Source organism: Ambystoma mexicanum, chromosome 9, assembly GCF_040938575.1.
Source record: "Ambystoma mexicanum isolate Mex_15411 chromosome 9, UKY_AmexF1_1, whole genome shotgun sequence".
Classification (NCBI taxonomy): domain Eukaryota; kingdom Metazoa; phylum Chordata; class Amphibia; order Caudata; family Ambystomatidae; genus Ambystoma; species Ambystoma mexicanum.
In genome coordinates this window covers 270,045,659-270,073,427 of record NC_090931.1, presented here as the reverse complement: position 1 = coordinate 270,073,427, position 27,769 = coordinate 270,045,659, and positions in this window count along the sequence as shown.

Sequence of the window (27,769 nt, the reverse complement as noted above, 5' to 3'; positions counted from 1 at the left end):
AAGTGACATCTTGTGATCAAGGTGAAAAAGCTTATGCCATATAACCAGGTGAAGATATTAAGCTAGTATATACGTGTACAGATGCAAAAGAAATGCAAGCAGACAAAGTGATCTTGAGGTTAGCTTTATAGTAAATAGATTGCCGCAAGCGCCAATATATATATAAATGCATATGGACAAGTAAAGGATGGATGTTTCCACTATGCATTAGAAGCAGTACTGGACATTGGCAAGAAGGCCTCATTTCAGTGTGTCGCAGTTAAAAAGCAAATTGAATTACAAAATGAATCTCAGCAGAAGGAGTTGGATGAGCCAAAGAAGCCAAGGTCTTATCAAAGTGGAGTGAACTGACATTGGATACAATTCATGTGAAAGAACAGAAACTCCTGTTCAGAAGGCTTAATTAAAACGAAAGGCGTCAGAGGACTATTAGAAAATAATATTTTAATACACTTAAAGGCTCGATTCCATGGTCTCCAGTCACGTGGAAGGATGAAGTTGGAAGAACGAGGTGGTCACACCTATGCACGAGGGCAGAGTGTGTCCACACTCCTTAAAATTTCTCAGAGCACAGTACAAACTCAAGGCCAGGCTTCAAAGCCCTAATTGACACTGGACCATTGAATTGATGATGGATTGACTTGCTAATTGGTGGGAAGCTAGTGTTAAGTCGAGCTCACCAGCACCTGGATGTTCAGTCTGCAAGCTGCTAGATGTAGGTGGAAAAGTACTCACAGGGGTTTGAAGCCAACCAATTGTAGAGGACCGCATAATTAAGGGTCCTATAGTTTGTGTAGCCAATGGGACGTTGTGTATTTAGTGACGTTCATAGTGGCCATTTTAAGGGGAGGGCTTTGATGCCCCACCTGATGTTAAGTACCCTATCCCTTTCCTTCACTGTTCTATACTGATATGGAACTTATACTTAGATATTCACTTAGAGCCTATCACTTCCCTCAGTAGGTGTTTGTAGTTTGCCACAGAGGATGACTTTGGTAATTACGCAGGTCAACACGCCACTGATGATGATTTTGCTTAATATACCCTCCATTTTTTGTAAGATTCTTTGAGTAAGAGGATCGAGCAAGTGCTGATGTTTGTTGTACTCCCTGTTTTAGATAATTGACATTAAAACAGATTTCCTTTTGCCAAACTACCTGAGTCGTTTTGAATATTAATGTATGAATAAAATCTGCATCCCCAGCCATCTCAAGGGTAATTGATACTCATCAAAAGGGCTGAGATATCCAGTCCACTCCCATTGCCTTTGTACTCCTGAAGATGAGGGCTAGGGCTGCGACCATGCCTTCCTCTGCAGATTCTGGTTTCTTTGATGTTTAGTTGGTTCGTAGTGTGAGACTTCAGTAAACTCTGCTCATTGACCCATTGGGGCTCTGTGGCCGATGCAGAGGATATTTAAGTGGATTCATTTAACTGGTAGCCAGTGCCGTGTCCTAAGGACTAGCATTGGGTGTTCCCTCCTGTTGAGTCTGAGTAGTAATCTAGCCATTGTTTTTTGGATCCCTTGTAGTTTTTTGTGAGGTAATCTGGCATGGCTAGATAGATACTGTTGGCATAATCAGTTCTTCAGAGAACCAAGAATGGATATGACGCCAATGTTCTGTGTGCTTGAAAGTAAGATAGGGTATGGTCCATCTGATTGAGCAACGACTGAAGACTTCTTTTTTACTATTGTAATGACTTGGCGTTCTAGTGTGAAGCCATTGTCTATCAGTATGCCAAGATTCTTGATCACTTAAAGTTTAGATGGTCTAAGGCAGCTACCCATTACTTAGAGGCCACAACAGCAGTGTTTCATTGGGTGAGATTATCACAATTTCTGTTTTGTCTGGGTTTTGTTTTAGATTGTTTACATAGAGGAGTGGTCCCACAACACCCAGTGTAGTGTTTGCCGACTGACTGGCAGTATGGTCCACCTATCACAGAAGTCTGGAGAGTCTCCCATCAGTGAGCTAGTCACCATTGGTGGTTGTCCCCATCTTATAGCATCAATGGATGATGGTGGGTGGACCATGCTTACATAAGACCATGCCCCATTTAAATACAGCCTACAGTCAGGGCCAATGGGTATCGGCTAGCTCTTGTCTGTAGAGTTTCAGATTTTAGAAATGCAGAGACTATGTATTGAGGAAGGATAGATAGTGGCAAGGCCACCGCTCTGGCCTTAGACAGAGCAGAGCAAGACCCATCATCTGACTGGATGCTCTTGGAAACCACTGCAGCGATCTGAATTATGGGAGGTACACATCTGGAGCTTCATGTGGGGATGTGTCTTGGGAGTTTGGGCTGCACTGCCCCATTAGGGCAGTAATACCCCTGATTTTAATGTAATCTTCCCCCTTTTGTGGTGACATGGCAGGCTGGAAAACGGTGGTCTGGAGGGTACCCCAGATCAATGTCAGAGCTTATGAAGCGTCCCAACCATTACTCTTCTGTTTTGCTACGGTACCACGTGGATGTCATCATGGGGGAGGCTTTTGACAGGTGTTCCCTTTTAACACTGTCTCGGTATACAAAACTGGGATTGTAAGGCCAGTGTCATGTTTGTAAACCCTACCCAGAAATAGTGCAGCCCTGTGTGGTCCAAGTCTGAGTTTGTTTCCCAGTGCATACCACATGTCTCAATGAGACCTGTGATGCGTGTGGGCAAGAGATCCTACTTTCTGAAATCCCACAAGCAGCAGATTAATTAACCATTCACGTTGGTGGATGGAAAATGCTATGTATCTGTATTTTGAATTTGTACGGATACAGAGAAGGGCTTGAGTACACAGGGCTGACTGGCAAATTCCAAGATTAGGTTTGCACACAATAGTACATGTGATGCAAGAGTAGGCACATTAACAATGTGCAGGAGGGAGGCGCTATGACAGCAAGAAGTTACGGCACTGACAAATAATTGTGTACTAAGCTTCATGTGTTCTTAGGTGTTAACAAATGGCGTCTGTGTTTTCGACTTGGGAGGTATGTCAAGTAAAGCTGGCCCTGCTGGCATTGGTGAACGTAGCCTGCAGGTATCTTCAGATTTCTGCAGTAGGTCCTTAACCCACTGAGCAGTTCTACCTGTTCACCTTGGATCCTATGAGCAACGCTCTTTGATACAGATAGGGCAATATAAGATATCTCAGTGGACTGAGGACCTGCCCATGGACCTGTCGGACAAAGGTTTGAATCCAAGTAGGCCAGCCTCAGCTTTTCCTCCGCTCTTTGGTGCTATAATGACTATGACTTTGGTGAATAATGCCCCCAACTTCTCAAGCTCCTAGAGGTGATCCAATTGGATGCGGATGACTGCCTTATTTCATTGTTTTCTCAATAATCAGGTGGTGTTCTGAGGGAGGTGAATGAAGACATTCCTAAGGTTGGAAAGGTAGACAGTTCCCTTTCCTGGTTGTTGGGAGAATTTAAATATCAATGCAAGGTCAGTCAATGTCCATAAAACCTAGGTACCGATTGTGGGGATTAGGGGCCTTGCTAAGGCTAAAAGGAACATTAATGTTGGTGAAAGCCTTCTAGCCTTTTAGCATTAGCCAAAAGCTTTGACTATTGGGCATGTGGACTATCTATGCCCACCGTGGGCCTCATTATAAGGTTGGCAGTCAGGAAATAAAGGTGCAGGTAGCAACGTGCAGGCACCCATTCTGGACTGCCAAACCACGAGTCTGCCGGTAGGGGCCTAGTTCAGGCCCCTACCGGCAGGCTTTTCACTGAAGCACCAGCACCGGTACTAACAGTGCTGGTGCTTCTGGTTTCCCATTCCCACCGCCAGTGATATCCATGAAGCACCCGGATGTCTGGCGGCAGTAACAGTGTTACGGGGTTGCCGGGAACCCGCAGCATACCGGCAGGTTTTATCGGCAACCCCGTACTGAGGGCCAATTTCTGGTCTGAACAGGTGGTGGAAAGAGGTCAAGTTTTCAGCTGTCTTGAGGCCATCTTAGACTTGTAGTCCTGGATTAGGAAATTCAGAACTACAAGTACCAGAATGCAAAGTCAAAACTAGGGCTTGCTTTGTGTCTCCTGAATGGGATGTATAATGTTGGCAATTTGCTGAAAATGCCTTGAGTGCGGCTCTAGACCTTTGTTGGGAGGAGGCCCACTTCTCAGCTCTTTACAAGGCAGTAATATGGGATGATGGTAACAGTAAACCACAAGGGGTAGCAGTGAATATTTTCTTAAAAGGCCTTTTATCCTGAAATATAAACCACCCATTCTAATTAAGAAGCCTGAGTTGGGATGAAGGGACACAAGAGTTGTTAATGGCCCGGTTCTGGATCCGTCTATGTCCTAATATGGAAGCAGGTTCCTTTAGGTCTGATAGGAAGAAAATCCATGTCTGTTTCCACCGTGTCAGATCCATCTTGTATGTAACATAGTTTTGCAGAGTGCTCTGGGACTCGGCCACTTGAATTCTAGGACATACCGCAGCCCAGCACCCAGCCCTGAATGAATGTCCTGAACTTCTTTCATGCTTTTCTCTTTTGTATACAAAAGGAAAAGTCTAGTAGTAACATGTATTTATTTATTTATTTATATTTTTATTCGTTTTTTATAAAGCGCCTAACCTGGGTTCGGTTTCTAAGCACGGATCCGAAATCCTGTTAATGGCACTGGAATGATTTGAAGAAAAAATGTAACATATATAACAATTGCAGGATAAAAAAAAACATATGAAAAAGCCCCTGAACTTTACTCATCAGACCCCTAGCAGTCACTATCTCCTCTGTTCATAGGCTCATCCTATGACAGTGAGAAAGGCTGTACAATGAAGCTGTCAAGTAGGGAAGTCATCAACTTGTCCAGCTCTGACATTTTATCTGTATCTTGTGGTAAGCGAGGGGGCAACTTGGTAAATGGAGAAAGAGTCCCTTATAGGCCACGTACATACACAGTTTCTATTAGTGTCCAGCATTTGGAGGGAAACCTCTACAAAGGAAGTTCACAGGGGCAGAAGGGGTGGGGTGGTGTGCAAATAAATAAATAAAAGAATGTATCTTGTGATGTAAATCAGTACGTTCAAAAACATGTAACCCTGTAATATGAACAAGTTCTCTCATGGGCGGCTTCATTGTAACCCTCAAGTAAGCCTGCTTTAGCTCTGTTACAGCGCCTCGATGTCTGCGGGCTGCTAGTGTGCTCTACAACTAAATAAATAAATTCACCTGAGCTGTATTGCTGCTGTTGCCAGTGGATGGCTACTGATTATACGGACCTGCTGCAGATGGTTTAGACTGCATCTTCCAGAGCCCTTAAACACTGAAGATGTGGGTTAGGGCTGTGGGGAGTTAAAGTACAACAGCATTGGAGGGACAGCTAATGCGTAAACATGGTACAAGGTATGGTTTTCCTGTCTTTTAAACGTGCCATGTCAATGGCATGGTTTTGTACTTCCCCGCATGCCTGCTCAAAACATTGCTGAGTCTCCAGCGTTGACCTCACTCACTAAGTATCGCTGTAACCAAGTGCTTGTCCCAAGTTACATTACTGTAAGCACTATGGCTGGCATTGCCAAATTATCTTCACTGGCAATGCAGGATGATCCACAATGCCCCTGCATGCAGAGCCCTCAATGGTTACCTGTTTGCCAGAGAATCAATTGTAGAGTGCGTTGCCACGGGCAACATGCACGCCCTGGTGCTAGCACTGTTTATCTTTCACAGTATCACACAGCTCAACAGGCAAAGCATACATTTAGCACATATGACTATGTGTACCATGAGATGGCGATTCATCTCTGTAATAGCCACTGCATTATGGAACTAATTGTCTGACCATCACCAGCTTACTGGCAATCAGTCATTTGGCCTCCCATGAAATACAAGGACCTTTTTCTTTCCCTTACTAGGGCCTGTTAGGTTGCTCACCCAGGTGTTTACTTTAGATACTGTACAAAAGAAAACAGGCAATCACGCAAACATTCTTCTATTTTTTTATTTTTTTATTTACTTGTTTTACAGCCAATGGAGGCTTTTACAAGAATGAAGTGGAAGAAGGTAGAAGAGTATAGAGTTTGCAGGACTTATTCCATATGTGCAAAACGTAGAAGGACGGTTGATCTGGACAGTTGGTCAGAAAGATCTGGAAACTCAGGGGAGAATGCTTATGACTAATTTACTCATATAAATTAGAGTTCTACGATTTTGTTCTATATTTTTTTGTTCTGTTTCTTCTATCAAAATGAACTAAACACTCACAACAGTCATACAAAATGCAATGTAATCATACACTGTGTAAACCCATATTGAACCTGAGGTCTGTCAGAAAAAAATTAGCTGCCATCATTAGCTCAGTGCTGAATTATACGGGGGCAAGGTCACTTAGTTTGGGCATTGTCATGTGTGGGTGCCCTGTTTTGTGTGGTTTCTCTTCCCCCCCTTTTTTTCAGCATTCGGGACACTGTCCTATTTTGTATACCCGTAGTAAAGTTGGCATGTTTGTATTGATAAGCACGTTGTACGGAGCGCATTCCCTGCAGGATTTGTTGTCTTAGGACTAATAGTACACTCCACCTGGTGGGGGAGCAGTCGTATCTGTGAGGTGCTTTCACCTCAGGACAGTCTGGTGCTCCCCTGCCATCCCAATCCAGGTGGGAGGTCCCTGGCGGGGCATAAAAGCAGGAGGGGCGAGAGACCGAAGGGAGGGAAGAGGAACTGGGAGAGATACGGAGAACGGGGTCGCCATCATCCATGTTGGGAAGTCCTCACAGGCTGTCTGTCTCCGGGCCAGCGCCTCGCTCTCCCCTCTCAGGGTTGAGACTGAGAGCCGGTCCAGGAGCTGTAGTGGTAGAGTTGGCTGGTGGCTCACACGCTGGCGTTGCTATGAGGGACCGAGTCCTGTTCCATTGCGCGCTAATCTGATCTGAGCGCTGAGGTATTTTATCTAATTTATTTATTACATGTATTACTCTCCCAGATCCGAGGGTATCACGGTGAAAAATTGCAGATGAATTGTCACATTTTTATACAGTGTTGCAATTACAGAAAGATACATCAAAGCATTTATACTAAATTTACACATAGAGTCTTAAGTCAAATTTTATGTACTAAGTTACACTGGGTCAAAGTAGCAACTCACAATTCGTTTAAAAGGTAAGCCTGTAGCGTTCTAGTAGTAAGGTCAAGTATGACTAGTTAGGGTTAATATTTATTGAATAGCCAAGTTTTCAGCGCTTTTTTAAATTTTAGTAGGGTGTCCTCGTTTTTGATGCTGAGGGGTAGTGCGTTCCAGTGCGATGGGGCTAGGACTGTGCAGCTGCATCCTCCTGCTCTACTGTATTTGTATTGAGGAACTTCCAGGAGGGCCAGTTTACTCGATCTAAGTTGCCTGAAGGAGATTTTTTTCTTGACAGTGTTATTGAGGTAGCTGGGTGCTTTGTTAGTGATGCATTTATGGACAATGCTAAGTGTTTTGAAAATGATTCTTGCTTCAATTGGCAGCCAATGATTTTCTCTTCTGATGCTAGATATATGTTCGGATTTCTTGATACCTAGTGCCGCTCTAAGGGCTTTGTTCTGTAGCAATTGAATTTTGTTTAAGTTAGTTTTAGAGGTTCCTAGAAAGAGGATGTTACAGTAATCCAATTTCGTTAGGATCAGGGCTCTAGCCAAGGTAATGCAATTTGTAGGGGTGAGAAATTGGCGACTGAGTGCAATGAGTTTTGCTGTGTAGGCTGTGGACGGGGAGAGGGCTGCTATTTGTTTGTGCATAGAGAGGTTGGCATCAATATAAAAACCAAGAGTTTTAACTTGTTTGAGTACTGGGATCAGTGTGCCGTTAATGTTGGTATGGGAGTAGTCAGAGTGGAGGGTGCTTATTCTTTTTTGCGAGCCCACGATGAGGACCTCGGTCTTCTCATCATTGAGGCAGAGGCTGTTTAGAGCCATCCAATTTTGAATTATTGAGTAAACTTTGTTGATGGTGTAGGTGTCTTGGGTGTAGTGACCTGTAATGGGGATGAGGATCTGGGTGTCATCTGCAAAGTTGGTGTAGATGACACCCATATCATCGAGAGCCGAGAATAGGAGTTTAGTGTATGCATTATAGAGGATGGGGGAGAGGCAGGATCCCTGGGGTACTCCTATAGGTACGGCTATAGGGTCCGCTGCATGATTTCCGATGGCCACTCTGGATGTGCGGTCCGTTAAAAAGGATTTGATCCACTGGGTGGCATTGTTGGAAAAGTTAAAATCTTTTTTTAGAGTGTCACACAATTTATCATGGTCGACTAGGTCGAATGCTGCTGATAGGTCTAGTAGCAGTAGGATGGCTAATTTCCCAGAATCTCTGATAGAGTCCAGTTGGATTTTCAAATCCAATAGGGCTGTCTCCATACTATGGTTAGGCCTGAAGCCAGATTGTCTGGCTCCTAGAAGGCTGTTGTGTTCGAAGTGGGTTTGTATTTGGTTGTAGGCTATTTTATCAATGATTTTGAGTAAAAAGGGGGCAGTCGTCATAGGCCGGTAGTTCGTGGGCACTAATGGGTCCAAAGTGGGCTTTTTCAATAGGGGGGGTGACCCATGCCGCTTTGATGCTTCCTGGGACCTGATTGGTGTGGAAGTAGGCATTCACAAAATTGGTAATTATAGGTGTGAGGGTAGGGGCACATAATTTAATTAATTGTGCTGGAAAGTTGTCTCCTTTGCAGTTAGAAGCTTTGAGTTTGGATATAGTACTAAGTACTACACCTTGGGAGACTGGTGTGAAGTTGAAGAGAGGGGTGGTATCTTCTATGTTCACAGTGATTTGGTTAGATGTGGTGTGCTTGTCAGATAGGAGATTTCTTTTAGAAATTATTTTCTTTTGTAATAGCTTGATTTTAGAAGCCAGGGCATCTTGGATGGTGGTGCACCATTCTTTGTTTGGTTGGACTGGGTTGATTATGGGGATCGGATTCTCCAACTCCTTGAATATGGTGAATAGTTCTTTACTATCAGAGGATGCATTGCTAATTCTGGTATTGAGGGCATCTGCTTTATGGGCAATGATAGCTGATTTGTACATTTTGTTTGCAGAGTTGAATGCTTCTAAGGTTTCTGAGGTGTGAGTTTTGTTTAGCCGGTGTTCGAGGGATCTTTTAATCCTTCTAAGGGAGACTAATTCCTCATTAAACCAGAAAGAAGATTTTTTGTCTTTGCATTTTGTTTTAATGACACAAGGAGCTAGGGTGTCAATTGTGCTGGTGAGGGGGGGGCGCTGTGGTGCGCCGAACAAGATGGCCGCCTGAACGTTACGCTCCGAGCCAGGCAGATCCCATGATCCTTTTTATGGCACCTTCCTGCTTTGGCACCCAGCCCTGGAGGGCACAATATTGATTCTGGGGTGACTTGGCACCATCTGACCTGATCCTGGACAAAATCGGAGCTGGGAACCCCGAGATCCGGACGTCTCCTCGCCCTTCCCCCACCGGTGGTGCGGCTTTCGCCAATATTCGACCCGGCTGAGGGAAACTTGCAGAGCTTTCTGTCGTACCGAAGCCTGCTGTCTGCTCCGTGGAGGAAGGACCAGTGGGGCGCTCCGGGGCCCCGGCCCCCTTCATCTGCTTCTGCCGGGACCCACCTCGTGGAGACGGGCCCTCTGGAGCCGCGGCCCTGCGCTTGCTCCGGGGCCGTCCCCCGCTGCTGTGGGGGTGCCGCGGCCACTGCTGCTACGCGACCCGGCGCTGCATCAGAGGACACCCTCAGCGCTGCCGTGGCCTGGCCCCTCCTGAACTTGGGCCGGGCGGGCCCCCCCCGCAAGGAGACTCGGAGGTGGGGTAGAGCTGCGGTGCGCCCTCGGACACTGGGTGCCGCGCTCCCCCGCCGGCCCACATAGCAAGACCCCGACGTGAAGAAGGTACGCGGAGGAGGGGTGCTGCTTAACTCCCCCCCGCTTGGCTCCGTGTCTCTGAGGCACACTACGGACACTGACTCCATTGCGAGCTTGCACGCTCGAACTTACTCCGGCCAGAATTCATTAGTGTGCTACACTGCTTCATAGACCTACCCTCACCCGTTTGCTCCACTGGGGGTGCCCTGGGCCTCGCTGGCCACCCACATCTCCATTCTTGGGGGACCCCTGTCTCCGGAGCAGGTCACAGTGGTCTCTTGGCCACTATTCCACACAGGTCTCGCGGACCACCTGGCGCCTGCCTTGATCTGCATCATTTTTCGTGAGGCTGCGGCCTGTCTGCCCTGCCGGCGGAGCATTGCGCTGGGAGGTGCTCTTCCCCACCCCTCCTACAGATGCACTTGGTCAATCTAATTTGGACCCCCTGCTCTCACAGTAGCTATTGGGCACCATCACCCCAGCCCCGAGGTCACCTACACTCGGGGTCCTCGGACCCTGCCCTCCACTTCTCCCGGGGCTAGCTGAGTCCCCATAGCCTGTACCGACAACTGCAAAATCATATACACAGATCCATAGCCACTGGTCCCCCTGTACGACTGCCTGCTTCACACCATAACTCGCATATTGTCTTACGGGGTGCATGGTCCAAGCTCTCCCCACCTCTCTTCTGGGTCTGCTGGAATCCCCTTCACTCCACTCGATCTCCAACATCATCAAGATGACTAAGGGGGGCACGAAGAAACAGAGCTCCATAAACATGTTTGCGAAGACACCGGTTAGATCGCTAGAGGAGACCACAGAGCAGACCCCTGCCGCATCATCATCTGTCGCAGCCCCGGAATCCCAAAATATGATGGACTTTATCCGCGAGGGCTTCACCGCACTTCACTCAAAATTAGATGACATGAACGGCCCCATATCCTCTATTAAGCCCCTCATTGAGAGGACGGATAGCCGAGTGTCGGAGGTCGAGACACGGGTGGGCTCTGCAGAGGATGCACTGGGTGCCTTGCGTTCTGAGGTCGTTGCCCTTTCTAACTGAGTCCTCGATGTGGAAAAGAAGAACGAGGACTTGGAATCCCGATCAAGGCGTAACAACCTCCGCATTATCGGTGTTCCCGAGAACGAGGTTCACGAACCAATGGAGGATTTTGTTGAGCATACATTAATGTCGATCCTCGATTCACCCAAGCTTTCCCCGTACTTCGCTATAGAGAGGGCACACCGAGCCCTGGCGGCTAAACCCAAGCCTGGTGCTCCACCCCAGCCCACCATAGCCCGTGTGCTGAACTTCCGTGACCGTGATGCCCTCCTTAGGGCCGCGAGACTCAAGGGTGAGCTACTACTGGGCGGCGCAAGGATTCATCTTTGCCCAGATTTTTCAATGGCCGTCCAACGTGAACGCAAGACTTTCCAAACAGTGAAGCGCCGGCTGCGAGACCATTCAATCAAATACGCCATGGTCTATCCTGCCAAACTTCGCATAGAACACGCCAACCAGGTGTTCTTGTTCACGATTCCGGAGGAGGCCTCCAAGTTTATGGACGAACATTTCCCGGGCTGATCCCAGTCCTCTGATCACGGTTCTACAGTAATCCTTCTATCCCATTGGGGAAGGGCCAGGCCCGGCCGCCCTCCTGCATTGGGGCCACACTGACCCTTTATTTTGTAATCTGCTTGATTTGTCTTATTCTACAAATATGTGCCACAACAACATGTGCAAAAACTCCGTCCAAGTTACATGCAAAATTCCTACTGTGGGCACCTTTTGTCTTACTCGGATCTGCCGCGGCCCGGGGTGACGCGGCCAGTCCGGCCTACAGGCCCCCAGGCGTTGATGCCGCTGGTTTGGTTATGGTTGAGGGGTTTTGGGATTGTCATTCCTCTGTTTGGGGGGGGGATGTGGGTGGGGGTGGGTCATGTTTGGGGTTATGTTACAAAAAACCTGGCGTTGGCAGCGAAGGCGGACCGCGTGGCAATACTCATGAACTGGTACCGCAGGGCTGCTAAACTAGCCCGTTGGCTATTGACATTTTTCCTGATACAAACGCCACTGCATCTGTGATCGAGAGTGACCTGACCTTCATGAGCTGGAATGTACGGGGGTTGGGCAATTATAAAAAGATGAGGCAGCTCCAGTTGCAAGCCGAGCGTCATGGGTCCAAGATTCTCTTTTTACAAGAGACACATACCCGCACGGAACAGTGTATGTGGTTTGCCAAAACTTGGGGTCCACATAGATTTTGCACTGATTTCTCTACCCAAAGCCGCGGGGTCATGACTCTCATCCATAAGAGTCTGAAGTTCACCCTTATTTCTTCACAAATAGACCCTCAAGGCAGATATGTACTGCTCCATGCCACGCTTCAAAACAAGGAAGTAGTCCTGCTGAACATTTATGGCCCTAATATAGACGACCCGGATTTCTATGTACAGGTCACGTCCCTCCTCGATGGCTTCCTCCTTGTCCCCATCCTCTGGGGGGGTGATTTCAACACAATTTTCGATGTAGCTCTCGATAGATCTGGGTCCAGGCCCAGTCAACTTTCCAGGGCAGCCTATGCCGCATTATCATCCCTACCCCGTCTCGCCATGGTTGATGCATGGAGGTTCTTCTACCCGGATTCTCGTGTTTACTCTTTCTACTCCTCAGTCCACGATTCCTATTCCCGTATTGATAGATGGGTGATCTCCAACGAATTGGTTAAGAATGTCATACAGCTAACGATCCTTCCCAGAACCCTGTCTGACCACTCTCCTGTAACCGTCACCATAGGTTGGGGCCCGGATCCCAGCCGTACTCGATGTTGGAGGTTGAAACCCCTCTCCTTTCTAGACCCGGAGTTTTGCTCCGAGCTCGAGTTGTCTATTGAAGAGTTCTTCGAGACGAACACGGGCTCAGTAACATCACAGGCCACTCTATGGGAGTCCTTTAAGGCTTATATCAGAGGGATAGCGCTGTCAAAGGAGAATGGTGTCCTTAAGTCGATCCGGGGAGATCTGGCCATGAGTGAATCTAAATTATCGATTCTGGAGGCTAAATGCTCACTGCACTCCACCCCTTGCACCCTGGCGGATATCGGGGTGGAGCTGGATACGTTCCGATCCCTTGCGGAACGCGAACAACATTTTTTAGATAACCCTGGCATGGCGAGGAGATAGGGCGAGAGTGAGCGCCCTGGCCGATTCCTGGCGAGATTGATCCGTCACGAGACGGGATCCCCGCATATACTTGGGATTGAGAGGCCCGACGGCTCCTTGGCTGTCACCTCACAGGACATCAATACGGAATTTTTACATTTTATGAAGCCCTATATTCCAACTCAGATGAGGTGTCAGTCGAGGAGATCGATTCGTTTCTTGATACCCTTCCGTTGTCGACTCTTTCCCCGGAGACCGCGGGTTCCCTTGACTCCCCGCTTACGCTCGAGGAGCTCTCTGATGCGATAGACTCCTTATCCTCGGGGAGAGCCCCTGGCTCGGATGGTATTCCAGTCGAATTTTATAAGCGTTATAAATCATTATTACTCCCTCATCTGTTGGCCCTCTGGGAGGAATCGGTGGAGGCCGGTGTGTTTCCCCCTTCACTCCGCGAGGCCACAATTACAGTATAACTTAAATCTGGTAAATCCCCCTCGCAATGCGGTTCATGCCGCCCGCTCTCACTTATAAATTGCGATGTCAAAATATATGCCAAGGCACTGGCGCTCCGGTTGGCTCCCTTTTTACCGTCTATCATCCACCCAGATCAGGCAGGCTTCATCCCAGGTCACTCTACCTCCCTGAACCTTAGGCGTCTCTTTAACATAATTAATAGAATAAACCTTGAGACACAAGTGGTGGCTGCCACGCTTGACATGCAAAAAGCGTTAGCTTCGGTTTCATGGAGGTATTTGTGGCGGGTCCTCGAGAGCTGTAAATTTGGTCCCTCCTTTCTCTCCTGGGTCAGATTGCTTTACTCTGATACTGTGGCTAGGGTCCGCACCGGCGACCGTTGCTCCCCTCTCTTTGAGATCGCCAGGGGGACAAGACAGGGATGCCCCTTCTCTCCTCTGATCTTTGCTATAGCAATAGAGCCTTTCGCCGATATGCTCCGCCAATTCCATGCACATAGAGGTCTCCGAACTGTGGGCCAGTCGGACATAGTGTCCCTATATGCTGATGACGCACTGTTGTTTATACGCTCTCCCTCCATCAACTTATCCCCAATACTGGAGGACGTTATCTATTTTGGCCGAATCTCGGCCCTCAAGGTGAATTGCTCGAAATCCACGCTCTTCCCACTTACGGAGTGCACTCTCCCCCCTCCTGACACCCAGGGGTTCACATGGGCTCAGTCTACGATTACCTACCTAGGGATAGAGGTGACGCGCCATCAAGCACTGACTTTCAAGGAGAACTACCAGAAGTATCTTACACACCTGTCGTCTAAAGTCCTAGTCTGGGATAAACTCCCGATATCCCTCGCAGGTAGAATAGGTCTACTGAAAATGGTGGTGTTACCCCAGCTACTTTACAGGTTCACCAATATTCCCTTGTGCCCCGGGGGGGCTTCTTCCGTGAACTGACCCGCACAGTCAATTCCTTTCTTTGGCACTCGGGGGTGGTCCGCCTTAAACTGGATACCCTGTCTACCCCTATGACTTACGGGGGCTTCGGCGCCCCTGATTTCCTCAAATACTGGATGGTATCCCAAATCCAATACACATCCTACTGGTTTAACACAACGGACCCCCCCCACATGTCAGACTCGAGAAACTTGCGGTCTGTGACCGCGACATTCGCTCCCTGGTGATACAACCCATCCCCCTAACGCTGGACTCACAGTGCCCGGTCGCCTGCACATCCCTGGCATTGGCGAAAACATGGAGGCTGACCGGCACTGCTTACGCTTTCCACGGCAATCTTCCTCTCTGGAACCTTCTTCCGGGGGTCCCACGGGTGCCACCAACCATGTTTCGACGCTGGGCTGAAGCGGGATATGAGTTGCTACGTGATGTGTTTGATCAGGGTACATTTGTTGAGTGCCCTGACCTCCCGTTGTCCTTAAGGAGTGGCCAGTGTGTTTGGCTCCAATATTCATCTCTTCGCAGGACCCTTAAACGTAATTACCAGATGTTCCCAGCATTACCACCGGACGACCCTGCCATCGAGGAACTCACCTCCCCCTCACCCACTAGAGGTAAAATATCCAGGCTATACACTATGCTGCAGTCCAGATCTATTCCAGAATTTACTAAACTGAAGCATACGTGGGAGGTGGACCTTGGGGTCGAAATGTCGGATGAGCGATGGGCACACTTGTGTGAACGCATACACCGGGTGTATTTCAACTCCCGCTTCAAACTGATTCAGTTTAAAGTACTACATAGGTTCCACTTCACCCCGATCAGATTGCACCACATGTCCAGCGACCACGCCTCTAGCTGCCCTAGATGTGGCCAGGAAGCTGCCGATTACATTCACATGATTTGGTCCTGTCCCCGCCTCTCACAGTTCTGTGTGGCAGTTTGCTCGACGGTGTCTGCCATGCTCGATCACCCCATCAGTCCCTCCCCGGTGATATGCCTCTTCCACGACCTCCCAGGCCTTTCCCGGAATTCCCAAAAACTAGCTGGCCTCTGCATGCTTCTCGCGGTACGTTCCATCCTACTTTGCTGGCTTCGCCCCTCACCTCCCACACATGCCCAATGGCTAAGAGCGGTTACTTGGGCCTCGGACTCTGAGGAAGCATGGTCTCACCTACAGCCCACCCACTCCAGGCCTAGGAATATCTGGCTCAGATTCCGATCTTATATGTCCGACCTGAATACGACACCGGTTACATCTCCCCCAGCTGCCTCCCCCCACCATCTCGGGTCCTCACCCCTATCATAGTTCCCGGACATCCCGTCCATGTTATAAAAATGTCTAATTGGTTATGTTCATATGTGAAGCAACCTCTGTATGCCTATATTGTGTACATTTGCATTCGTACTGTATTTGCCTGGCACTGTTCGCCTGTGTTTTGCTGCCATGCTAAATGAATAAAAAAAAAGTTTTAAAAAAAATTGTGCTGGTGAGACAATTATGAAAAATGTCGGCCAGGGCACAGGGATTTTCAGTATTAATTTTTTTGTTGTTGAGGGAGGTGGCTAGTAATGGGTTGAGGTTTTCTGCTGTGAGTTTGCAGATGTTTCTGGTTACGTAGGATTCCTCAATAACAGTTTTAGGTAGGTCTGGTTCATTGGCCAAGATGGTAACATTTATACTGTGGTGATCTGACTAGAGTAACGGGTTAATGGAGTCTATGGATACTAGGGTGTTGAGAGGTAGTATCCAGTCTAGGGTCCTCCCTTTTGTATGGGTAGGGGCGTTCACTAGTTGTGTGAATTCCATGTCTTTGAGCGCATTATGTAATGCTTCAGCTTTGTGATCTTGGGTATCGTTAAAACCTAAATTCAGGTCCCCTAAGACTAGGCATTTTGTGTTTGGTTTTATAAGTGGCGTTAGTAATACTGGTATATCTAATTGTGGCTGAGATTTGGCGTTGGGAGCTCTATAGATGGTTATTATGTTTATAGTAGTCTTATGGTTCATGGCTAGTTTAGCTAGTAGGACTTCATAACCGTCCAGGTTCTCAATAGGGCAGGTTCTTATTTTGAGATGGGTTTTAGCAATAATAGCTACTCCCCCCCCCCTAGTGATTTCATTCTGTCCGTCCTAAGGATGGTGTAGTCTGGAGGAATGGCAATGGAGAGGGAGGGTCCGGAAGCTTGGTGGAGCCAGGTTTCTGTCACTATGAGTAGGTCAAGTTGTTGCTCAGTGATAAAGTTATGTATTTCTGTGGCGTGGGCAGATATAGACCGTGCATTGATGAGGGCTGCTTTGAGGTGTATAGGAGGGGATGGCTCTTGGACTCGAGGAGATAGGAGTGTCTTGGTGGTCCCTATGATAATGGGTTGTTGTTTGGTTGTGGTGATCCTTGTGGGGGGTTTAGATTGGGTCTCTAGTGGCGGTGAGCTTCCTATAATGGTAGAGGTGGTAGGGACACACGTGCTAGGATGGTTGAAGAGTCGGGATCTGAGTCATTGAGTTCTTATGAGTCCTAGTAAGGGTGTTTGTTTAGTTTGCTTTATTTTTGAGGGGTCCCTACTTGGAGAACAGATGGTGGCGAAGGTCCGTGATCTAAGTCTAGTGAGTCTAAGTGAACTAAGGACCGGAGTGGTCGTTTTAGGTAATTTATTGGTGGCGGTTGAGTAATGTGAAGTGGCTCTTTGTGGCTTTTGGATCCCTGAGTGGTCTAATTGATCGTTTATCCGATGGTGCTGTTGGGCAAATGTTTTGGTAGGGGGCAGGAAGGGCGTGGGACAGGGGAAGGGGTGGTGCCGGGGGCATGCTACTCTAGAGAGCCCATTATCATGGATAATAAAGTGGGAACCTGTGCAGGGTGTATCATATGGTATAGCACAAAAGGGCAGCATCATGAGTAATAACCAACCTAGCATAGTTTAGTTACAATGCAACTGTGCACCTATGTGCTAGAAAAGGTGGCAATAGGAGGGCTTACTAAACACTTTACAGCAATCTAAATGCAACTGAGCACCTATGTGTAGGAGTGGGAAAGTGTGAAGGATGGAGGAAACGGAGAAATTATATTTTGAGCCTCCTTATAATTGGCATAGTGTTGTTTATATACAGGATTAACTGTGTCAGGCGAGTGTAGTCAGAGTGGAGCACAGTAAACCGTCAGTCCGTCTGGTCTCACAGAGAGGCTGCTGAGGGGATTTTACCTCAGGCCCTCGTGGGACGCTCCTCCAGGATACGCGAAGGAAGAGCCTAGTGTAGGTAGAGGGTTGTCACCGACCCTCTTGGCAATATTGTCTATTCACCAGAGGCCAGGTTGGCCCTGGATTTGTTTGTGGGGTCCCTCCCATCGGTGTTCTTTTCTCCCTCTTTCGCCCGGTCAGTGGAAGGCGTGACAGGACATTGCCCATTCCTTCTAAAGCACCTTTCCCACAGTTGTGCACAGCCTCTCAGCGAGGCTGAGCCTTGCCTACGCAGTCATAGCGACGTGGCTGGTGTCGGGCTTATACATAACCCTGGTGTTATAAGGGGGCGAGACAGGCCGGGGGACCATTTATTTACCCCCCTCCTCTTCCATCCTAACAGAGGGGGATTTCGGGGTGTAAATGGTACGTGTTATTTTCAAAGTACATACCGCCCAGGGTTGCAAATGTGGGGAATTTACCCTGCTTAGTCGGATTGGTTACCTGTTGGTCTGTGTCATATGTGTTGGGTGTCTGGTGGTAGTCCGCAGCTACTAGGGGGGGTTAGGAATATGCAAAGGGCCCAAGTGAATACAAAGGCACCGGGAGGCCAGTACTCCTACCCAGAGTACCAAACGGAACCTATTTCATTATTTATTTTTCAAATGTGAATGAACTTGCGCCCAACACCCATCCTCCCAGAGTAACAAAGTGGTCCTATTTAATTATTTATTTGTCAAATGTGAATGAACTTGCACCCAACACCCACACTCCCAGAGTACCACATAGATTCTATTTAATTATTTATTTGCCAAATGTAAATGAACTTGCGCCCAACACCCATCCTCCCAGAGTACCAAAGTGTCCTATTTAATTATTTATTTGTCAAATGTGAATGAACTTGCGCCCAACACCCATACTCCCAGAGTACCACATGGATGCTATTTAATTATTTATTTGTCAAATGTGAATGAACTTGCGCCCAACACACATCCAACCAGAGTACCAAATTGATGCTGTTTAATTATGTATTCATTTATGAAATACTCCTACCCAAACACCCCTCTGCCCAGGTGACCCCATTGATGCTATTTATGTATTTCTCATGAGGTCAATTAATCATTGGTTCACGTCATGCATGAATTCAGAGCGCCCCACACTAAGGGCATAGTGTGGTAAAGGTGCAAATGTTGTAAGGACAACCTGTTTATTTTATGCAAGTTATATGAACAGATGATCAAGCTATTGAACTGAAATAAGGCTGCGTCTGTTTATGTAACGAGGGGCACTAGCACATTGGTCGGTCTTCAGGGCCGACCTGCCATAGGAGAGTCTCCCTCAGGGCAGCCTGCGTAGGCATTGGTGCTGCCATAGGCCCTCCTAGGAGGGTTCATCAATCATCCTGCTGGGTGTTCATTTGAACATGTGTGCAGTAAGGTGCAAGTATCCCATGCTCAGAACTCCTACAGGTTGCTGCTCACTCCTTCCTACTGAATCAAAGGGAGGAACACCTTACACTTTTTGGAGGCACTGCTGAGATCCCAGGGTGCATTCACACGACTTAGCGAGAGCTCCTGGTTATCTCTCCTGTTTACGAAACAGGAGTGCTGTTAAATACTTTGGTGGTTAATTACACATAGTCAAAATGGTGTACGAGTATGCGTTACACTGGGTACGAGCCGAAGGGCTTAGTCCCGAGGCCTGTTTCATAATGGGTGAAGTCCCCTTGCAAATTACAACAGATGAAGTACTAGCCATGACTGGTCCATTGGAACCCATCACTGGGAAGGTGAAAAGTGTGGGTCGCCTACCTGGCCAAGATACCAAATGTCATATGTTTTGTTATGGTGGAGTTTCTCTTACAGGTAAAACCCTGCCCACTGAGATCCAAGGTGGGGAAACTATGATTACCTGCCCCATCTGGACCTTAGACGCTTGGCCCGGAATACCTCTGTGCCCAGAAGCTACTGCACCCACCAAAGATGCCATAGTCATTGCTGCTGCGGTGGCAGAGGCTGTTAGAGTAAGTATGGAGTGGCAACCCCCATCACCCCTGGTTAGTGAACATTGAACCTACACCCACTTACAACCGGTCTATGTATCCCATGCTCAGGTCTCCTACAGGTTGCTGCTCACTCTTTCCAAAGAATCAAAGGGAGAAACACCTTACAACTGCAAAGCAATCAATGTAAGCAATAACATTTAAAAAAAAAAACGTTTGTTTGCAGAAGAATGCTAATCAAAATGCAATAATGCAATAACATTACCTTTTGAACACATATATAGCTTATGTCCGGTTACATCTCCTACGAAGGCAGCAAGCAGTTCCTGTATCATGTTTACACACACCAGAACACCTGAACATTTACAGATTCTGGGGCTGATTCAGAAAGAAGTTACTGTGAGCAACTCTGAATAACCTGTGACTTAAATCTGGACAGGGCTATTCATTTCAGAAGTTACTCTGAGTAAATCTGACCTCTGTCTTAAATCTGGAGAGGGTTTTTCAATTCAGAAGAAGTTACTGTGACCAACTCTGACTTACCAGTAACTTAAATCTGGAGAGGGCTATTCAATTCAGAAGACGTTACAGTGAGTAAATCTGACCTGTGACTTAAATCTGTAGAGGGCTATTTAATTTACAAAGAAGTTAATGTGAGCAACTCTGACTTACCAGTGACTAAAATCTGGAGAGGGCTATTCAATTCACAAAGAAATTACTTTGAGAAAGCTTGGCTTACCTATGGTTTAAATCAGGGGAAGGGCTGTTTAATCACACAGAAATTACTATAAGTAATTCTGACTTACTTTTGACTTAAATCGGGGAAGGGACATTTGATTAAAAAAGAAATTAATATGAGTAATTTGTGCTTACTCCTAACTCACTAGGGGTGGCTCAGAGTTACTCATAGCAAGTTCTTTTTTAATCAAATAGCTCTGGGTAAGCCACGAGAAGTTCGAGTTACTAAGGCTTTAGCAGTATTTCTGATGCTATATATCCAAATCAAATTAGCTCTTATTTGAGAAGACTTTATGGAAAGAAAGAAAAAGTGAATTAGGGTCTCTTCGCTTACTCACCGTTGTATTGGCACTTAAGGTACATGACAAATGCTGACTTGTTCTCCGTAATTATATGAAAGTTGAAATATGAATATCCTCAGTTAAAACATTAAGTATCAGTACTTAATTTTCAAATTAGAAGAAGAATTGAAATAAACCTCTCAGTTGGTGATCATTTCAATATTGAAGTAGGCTAAGGCAATGTTACTACCCAAACGTAGCTCCTCAACGTAGCTCCTCCTATTGAACCCTGCACTTTTGCTTGACCAATCACATGGACCAGTAGGTAAAGATCTCTGGGTCAGATCAATAATTGGAGAGGCCACTTTGCTCAAGAGCGTGAGCTACATATCTGAACCAACAGTGGTTTGTTAACTTAATTTACAGATTGTCCTCGCTGCTGCTTGGAGATAGTTTCATCTTGTGCCCACTGATGTTTCTGCTGCAAAATGTTCCTCTCCTCTTTACGGCGACACAGCATAACCTCTATGACCCTCCAACTGTTAAACTCTTCAACTCTTGCACCACATTTATTCCATTGAGGTTCGACATTGTTCTGAAAATTGGGTTGTTCAAGGCTGAGCTTAAAGACAGGTTCAGATCTGTTTCGTTGCAAGCCATTCCCCTAGAAGATAAAGAGGGTGAAATGCACGGTCTGCCACTTGGGGAAGACTCAGCCACTGTTACCTGGAGGAAAACTTGACAGGTATGTCCCACACAAGTGATTCTTCAATTACATTACACTCCCAAAGCAAAGTGAGTCACTGATTGCCCTTCACTGTCTTCAGGACTTGTTGTTGGTACGATTGCCAAATGGTTCATCAAGTTCTCCAGAGGGAATGCCAAAAAGGGGTGAGGTGCTATGATATCCTAGAAGTGTACCTCCTGTTCTAATAATGACCCCTCTTCACTTGGGTCTGGTTCTTCCAGAAAGCATGTATTGTTTTGCTGAAAGAGAACAAGTGTCCCTTGAGCAGTGTTTCTGAAGGATTAACATGAATGCATTCTTCTGAAGCCGGGGTTTGCAACCTTTGATTCTCCAAATGTGTTGCACTACAATTCCCACCATCCCTAGCAAGCACAGTCAATGGTGAGGGATCATGGGAGTTGTAGTCCAAAAACAAAAACTTTCTGGAGAACTGTATATGCAGTCCCCTATTCTAATGTGTTGGGCCATGTACTTGAAAATAGCAAAACAAAAGAGGTGATGGCTGGAAGGTTTAGAATGAATCTTAACCTCTGGCATTGCTCTGGGCAACCCTCCAAACCATCGTTGTTCATCTGCCAAGCCATTAGAGAAGGGGAAAGACCATATGCAAATCAGGCTTAGCCCCACCCCCAAAGGGGTAGTCCAGCCCGAACTGCTAGGTCACATCCCTTCTGCACGAGACCACAAGCATCCCAGACATGTTTCAGCCTTGTTAGGCATCATCAGTGAGGAGTAGCTGTGGTCTCTAGGCCCAGCAGGCACAGGACCCACGTCTGGGCATACCCGTCCCACTCGGGGTGACAATAGCAAAACAAAAGAGGTGATGGCTGGAAGGTTTAGAATTAATCTTAACCTCTGGCATTGCTCTGGGCAACCCTCCAGACCATCGTTCTTCACCTGCCAAGCCATTACAGAAGGGGAAAGACCATATGCAAATCAGGCTTAGCCCCACCCCCAAATCCATGAGTTGGCCAACCTATGTTGTTAAAACATATCTCACTATAGTTCACGGGCAACACGTTTGTCTTGCAAGTAAGACAACGCAGAGCAACACAGGTTCAAATCCCAGTCCCGCAATTAGAGACTGGTCTCCGGTAAATTTGATTTATAACGCGCTAGATAACAGGCCCAGAGACATGATAGCGCCAACAGGACATACAAACACACAACAGAAAGTAACCGCAGGGAGCAGAGAGCCGAGAAGAAAGGTCATATGGACCTGCAGAGTCAGATTATTTGGACAGAATGTATTCAAATAGATGGGGTTTCAATCTGCTCTTGAAAAGTTTCAGGTTGGTACATGACCTGAAATCTAGCGGAAGCAAATTCCAGAACCTTGGAGCAGCATGTGTAAAAGATCTATGCTCCACATAGGACAGATGCGCTCTCTACATCTCTAGTAAAATGCTATTGTTTGACCTCTGTACTCTATGCACCGATAGGCACCAAATGCGACTGGCCAGATACTTGGGGGCTTTCCCTGAGATACAATTATGCGCAATGCACATCACACAGTAGGTGATACGGCTATGAATGGGGAGCCAATTAAATGCTCTCCTAGCCGTTGTAACATGGTCTCTCCTTTGTAGCCCTGCCACAATGCGCACAGCCTTATTCCGGATCACCTGCAACCGGGTCAAATCCTGTTTGGAAATAGCAAGCAGTAGACTGGAGCAATGATCAATCTTGGCTCCGATAATGGCACGAGCCACTGTGGCACAGTTTATTGATGACAGAAAGGGCTGCAGCTTGGCTAAGAGCTTCATATGATAACACGTACTGGAGACAAGATAATTGACCTGGTTTTTCATGGCCAATTCCTGATCCAAGATAACACTGGGTGTCTTGACTTTATTCTGGGTATTAGTAATGCAATCTGCAAATTTAAAGGATAAATATCTTGCATTGAGCTTTTTCAAATGCGTTTCAGTGCCCAAAATCAGAAATTCGGTCTTTGAACTACTAAGGGCCAGATTATTTACTTGCATCCATGACTGGAACATTTCGTGGATGGAGTTGAGTGAGACAGAATCAAGCTTGTAATCACCAGTCAAAGGCACGACACACTGTTTGTCATCCGCATAGTTTGCATACACCACGCCCAGTTTATCTAGTTGTTCAAATAGTGTGATCATGAAGATGTTAAATTGGGTAGATGTTACGCATGAGCCCTGTGGAACCCTGCATAAGACAGAGAAATCCTCATCCATGACATTGTCTGAAAAAACCCTGGCTCTGCGATCCGCAAGGAAAGATTTCACGCATTCCATTGCTGGTTCAGAAAAATACACAGATGTCTGTAATCTCTCTGCCAAAATATCGTAATCCACAAGATCAAATGTGGCAGAGAGATGCAAAAGCATGAGCATCTTAATTTTGCCCTATGCGATGGTTTGCATTATGTTGGTCTTGAGCTCTAAAAGGGTAAATTCCGTACTGTGGGCTTTTCTAAAATCTGATTGTTTGGACCCTAAGATGTCATGAGCGGCCAGAAAGGCTTCGATCTGAAGATGAGCCACTTTGTCTAAGATCTTCAGCAGGTAGGGCACGTTCGTAATGGGGTGATAGTTGCCCGCTATCCTGGGATCAAGAGAAGGCTTCTTTGTAAGTGGTGAAATCCATGCTTGTTTTATATTTCTTGGGACAAAGATTTCCCTAAAGGAGGCATTCATGAATTTTGTAATCAAGGGCACCAAACGTGGAGCACAGGCTTAAATAGTAATAACCGGGCAAACATCACCCCTACAATTAGTGGGCTTAGGTTTGCCCAAGATCTCTGCCAAATACTGCTCTGAAATGGACTTGAAAGTAAATTCTGGGAAGCTTTTTGGAGCTGCTTGTTCTGGGATAATTTTCCCACCCATTGGATATTCTTTATTTTTGCGACTGATACTTTCCTGGTGTTTTTTTACCATTTAAGTAGGCGATGAGATGGGGAGTCTAACTCATTAAGGATCCTAAATAGCTCCTTTGAGCTGGACACTGCTCCAGAAATGCAAAGATCATAATAATTCCTTTTGGCACAGATAAAGGACGATTTATAGGCTTGAACAGCCTGCACATAAATGAGTGTATCCCTGTTAGACTTGGATTTATCCCAATGCTTAAGTGCCACACAAACATTTTTTCTAAGGACTCACATTTCCGGCGTAAACCATTTTTTGTCAGGTGGTTTCGGAACTATATGTGATTTTTCTGGAGCTAAGCTTTTCACTGCTAATTCCAATGCTTTACAGTAGACATTGGAGAGTTGCTATGCCGAATTAAAGTTAGCTAAGTCATTTGCCGAAGGTGCAAAAAAAGGGGCCATAGTTGCCAGGGTAAAGGTTGCCCTAAGAGTTTTTTGGACCGGTGCAATACAAAAGATGATGATCCGACCACGGGCATTGACTATTATGTACATCTTCAATGCAGATGTTTTGAGATAGAACCCAGTCCAGGGTTTTGCCTTTTTCATGTGCGGAAGAAGTAATATGGTGGTCAAACCCAAGGTCAGATAGCATAGACCCCAATAGACCGCATAAGCATAACTGGTGCATCCAAAAGTTTAAAATAACCAAAATTAAAATCCCCTCGAATCAAAGTTGTGGTGTTGGGCTTTAACATAAAAGCTAAAAAATCATTGAAATTTGTAAGAAAACCTCGGTGCTGTGTGGTGGTCTATAGACAATCACAATATTGATGGTGGAGTTAGGGTTGACTTGATACTTAACCCAGAGTACTTCAGTCTGGGATCTGGGGAGTATCAATTTTGCATATATTAAAAGATTGATTATAAATTAAGGAATAATATAGCCTTTGTGGGACCGCCAAAGTGAGTGAACGTCCAGCTGCATCATGCAGCCATGACTCAGTGATCGCACAAATATCTATTGGTTGATCCAAAATGTAATCTGCGACCTCAGTTGACCTGGTATTTAATAACATACATTTAACTTTACCACTAACAGTGCACTTTTTGGTTTCACTGCATGTTATGTCCAATCTATCATGTTTAGAAGTCATGGATGTATCGAGTTGACAAGACTCAAATGACACCTTGCCTCCAGAGGGCAAGGTCAATAACCCTTGACCCATACCCAGTATCTTCTGCGTGATTAGGGCAGGGTGACTGGAACGGGTGGACTCATTGATAACAGTATGCTCCTCATCTACTTTCTTCCTATAGGTGCACGGGGAGCCCATATATATGTCCTCAGAAACGCTAGTTATATTGTGCTCCTGTCTAGCCATGGTTATACAGTCCTCCATTTCACAACTTGCCACCTCTTCCTTCACGTAGGCCTTAGAAGCAACCTCATGGAGCTGGATGACGGGGGCATAATGGGGAATAAGGTAAGAGCCCTACACTGGGGGTACAGGTGGGAGCCATAATTCATTAGTTACTATTGTATTTATTTGAACTAGAGAGCTTGGAAGTGACTGTGCAAGTACAAGAACCTAGGCTGAGATTGCTGACCCACTCAATGGTAGAAATGAAGTCCAGACTTTCAGAATAACCAAGACAACTGGACTGGATCTTACTATCCGATGTGTCGGTCGGCACATGTACATTAATAAAGGATAGAATAAAGGCACAACTACCCATGCATCCTAAATGCCGAGTTGGCAAGGGCTTGTAAATATAGATCTGAAGTAGAGAAAATGAGAGAGAAGAACCAGTCTACAAGCACCGCCTTTAGGGCGACATGACAAAGAACAAGAGCCATCCCTGAGACATATGGACAAGGATACAGCGCATTGAAGCTATGCCACTGACAGCAGTGCGCTATGCAAAACACATGCAAAGATACAGATGGCCTGGTGGTGGGCAGCTTCAAATGGAGAAGGATTAAAGTTCAAAAGCGATATGTTTAAATCACAGCTTGTAATGGCTGTGGAGTAATCCGCAAAGCATCTTTCGCTAATATCGCCTTCCATTAGCAAGCACTAACACCGTTTGATTATGAAGTTGTGCCTTAAACCGTGTGAGTGCTCCAAAAGAAAGATCATTCCTTTTAATCAACATGGGCAAGGAGCCAATTAAAATAAATAGGGCCAGCGTCTCAAACAGTAACACAGATAAAAATGTTTGCCAAGGATGCACTTTTTTAATTGCATTGCTTTGAGAAATGTGCAGGTCACCTTATTCACAAAGTGGATTTGCAAATTTCTTGGAGCCTGGGCAACAGCACAAATGATGCATTTCCATGCACCCTTGCATACACTGGTGTCCAGAGCATGCTCCTGTGCAGGTCTCCCTATTCACAAAGTGGACTTGCACATTTCTCGGAGCCTGGGCAACAGCACAACTGATGCATGTCCATGCACCCTTGCATACACTGGTGTCCGGAGCATGCTCCTGTGCTGGTCTCCCTATTCACAAAGTGGACTTGCACATTTCTATGAGCCTGGGCAAAAGCACAAATGATGCATTTCCATGCACCCTTGCATACACTGGTGTCCGGAGCATGCTCCCGTGCAGGTCGCCTTATTCACAAAGTGGACTTGCACATTTCTAGGAGCCTGGGCAACAGCACAACTGATGCATTTCCATGCACCCTTGCATACACTGGTGTCCGGAGCATGCTCCCGTGCAGGTCTCCCTATTCACAAAGTGGACTTGCACATTTCTAGGAGCCTGGGCAACAGCACAACTGATGCAGTTCCATGCACCCTTGCATACACTGGTGTCCGGAGCACGCTCCTGTGCAGGTCTCCTTATTCACAAAGTAAAGTTGCACATTTCTCGGAGCCTGGGCAACACCACAAATGATGCATTTCCATGCACCCTTGCATACACTGATGTCCGGAGGACGCTCCTGTGCAGGTCTCCTTATTCACAAAGTGGACTTGCAAATTTCTAGGAGCCTGGGCAACAGCACAAATGATGCATTTCCATGCACCCTTGCATACACTGGTGTCCGGAGCACGCTCCTGTGCAGGTCTCCTTAGTCACAAAGTGGACTTGCAAATTTCTATGATCCTGGGCAACAGCACAACTGATGCATTTCCATGCACCCTTGCATACACTGGTGTCCGGAGCATGCTCCTGTGCAGGTCGCCTAATTCACAAAGGGAACTTGCACATTTCTAGGAGCCTGGGCAAAAGCACAAATGATGTATTTCCATGCACCCTTGCATACACTGGTGTCCAGAGCACGCTCCGTGCAGGTCTCCTTATTCACAAAGTATTTCTCGGAGCCTGGGCAACAGCACAAATGATGCAGTTCCATGCACCCTTGCATACACTGGTGTCCGGAGGACGCTCCTGTGCAGGTCTCCTTATTCACAAAGTGGACTTGCAAATTTCTAGGAGCCTGGGCAACAGCACAAATGATGCATTTCCATGCACCCTTGCATACACTGTTGTCCGGAGCACGCTCCTGTGCAGGTCTCCTTATTCACAAAGTGGACTTGCAAATTT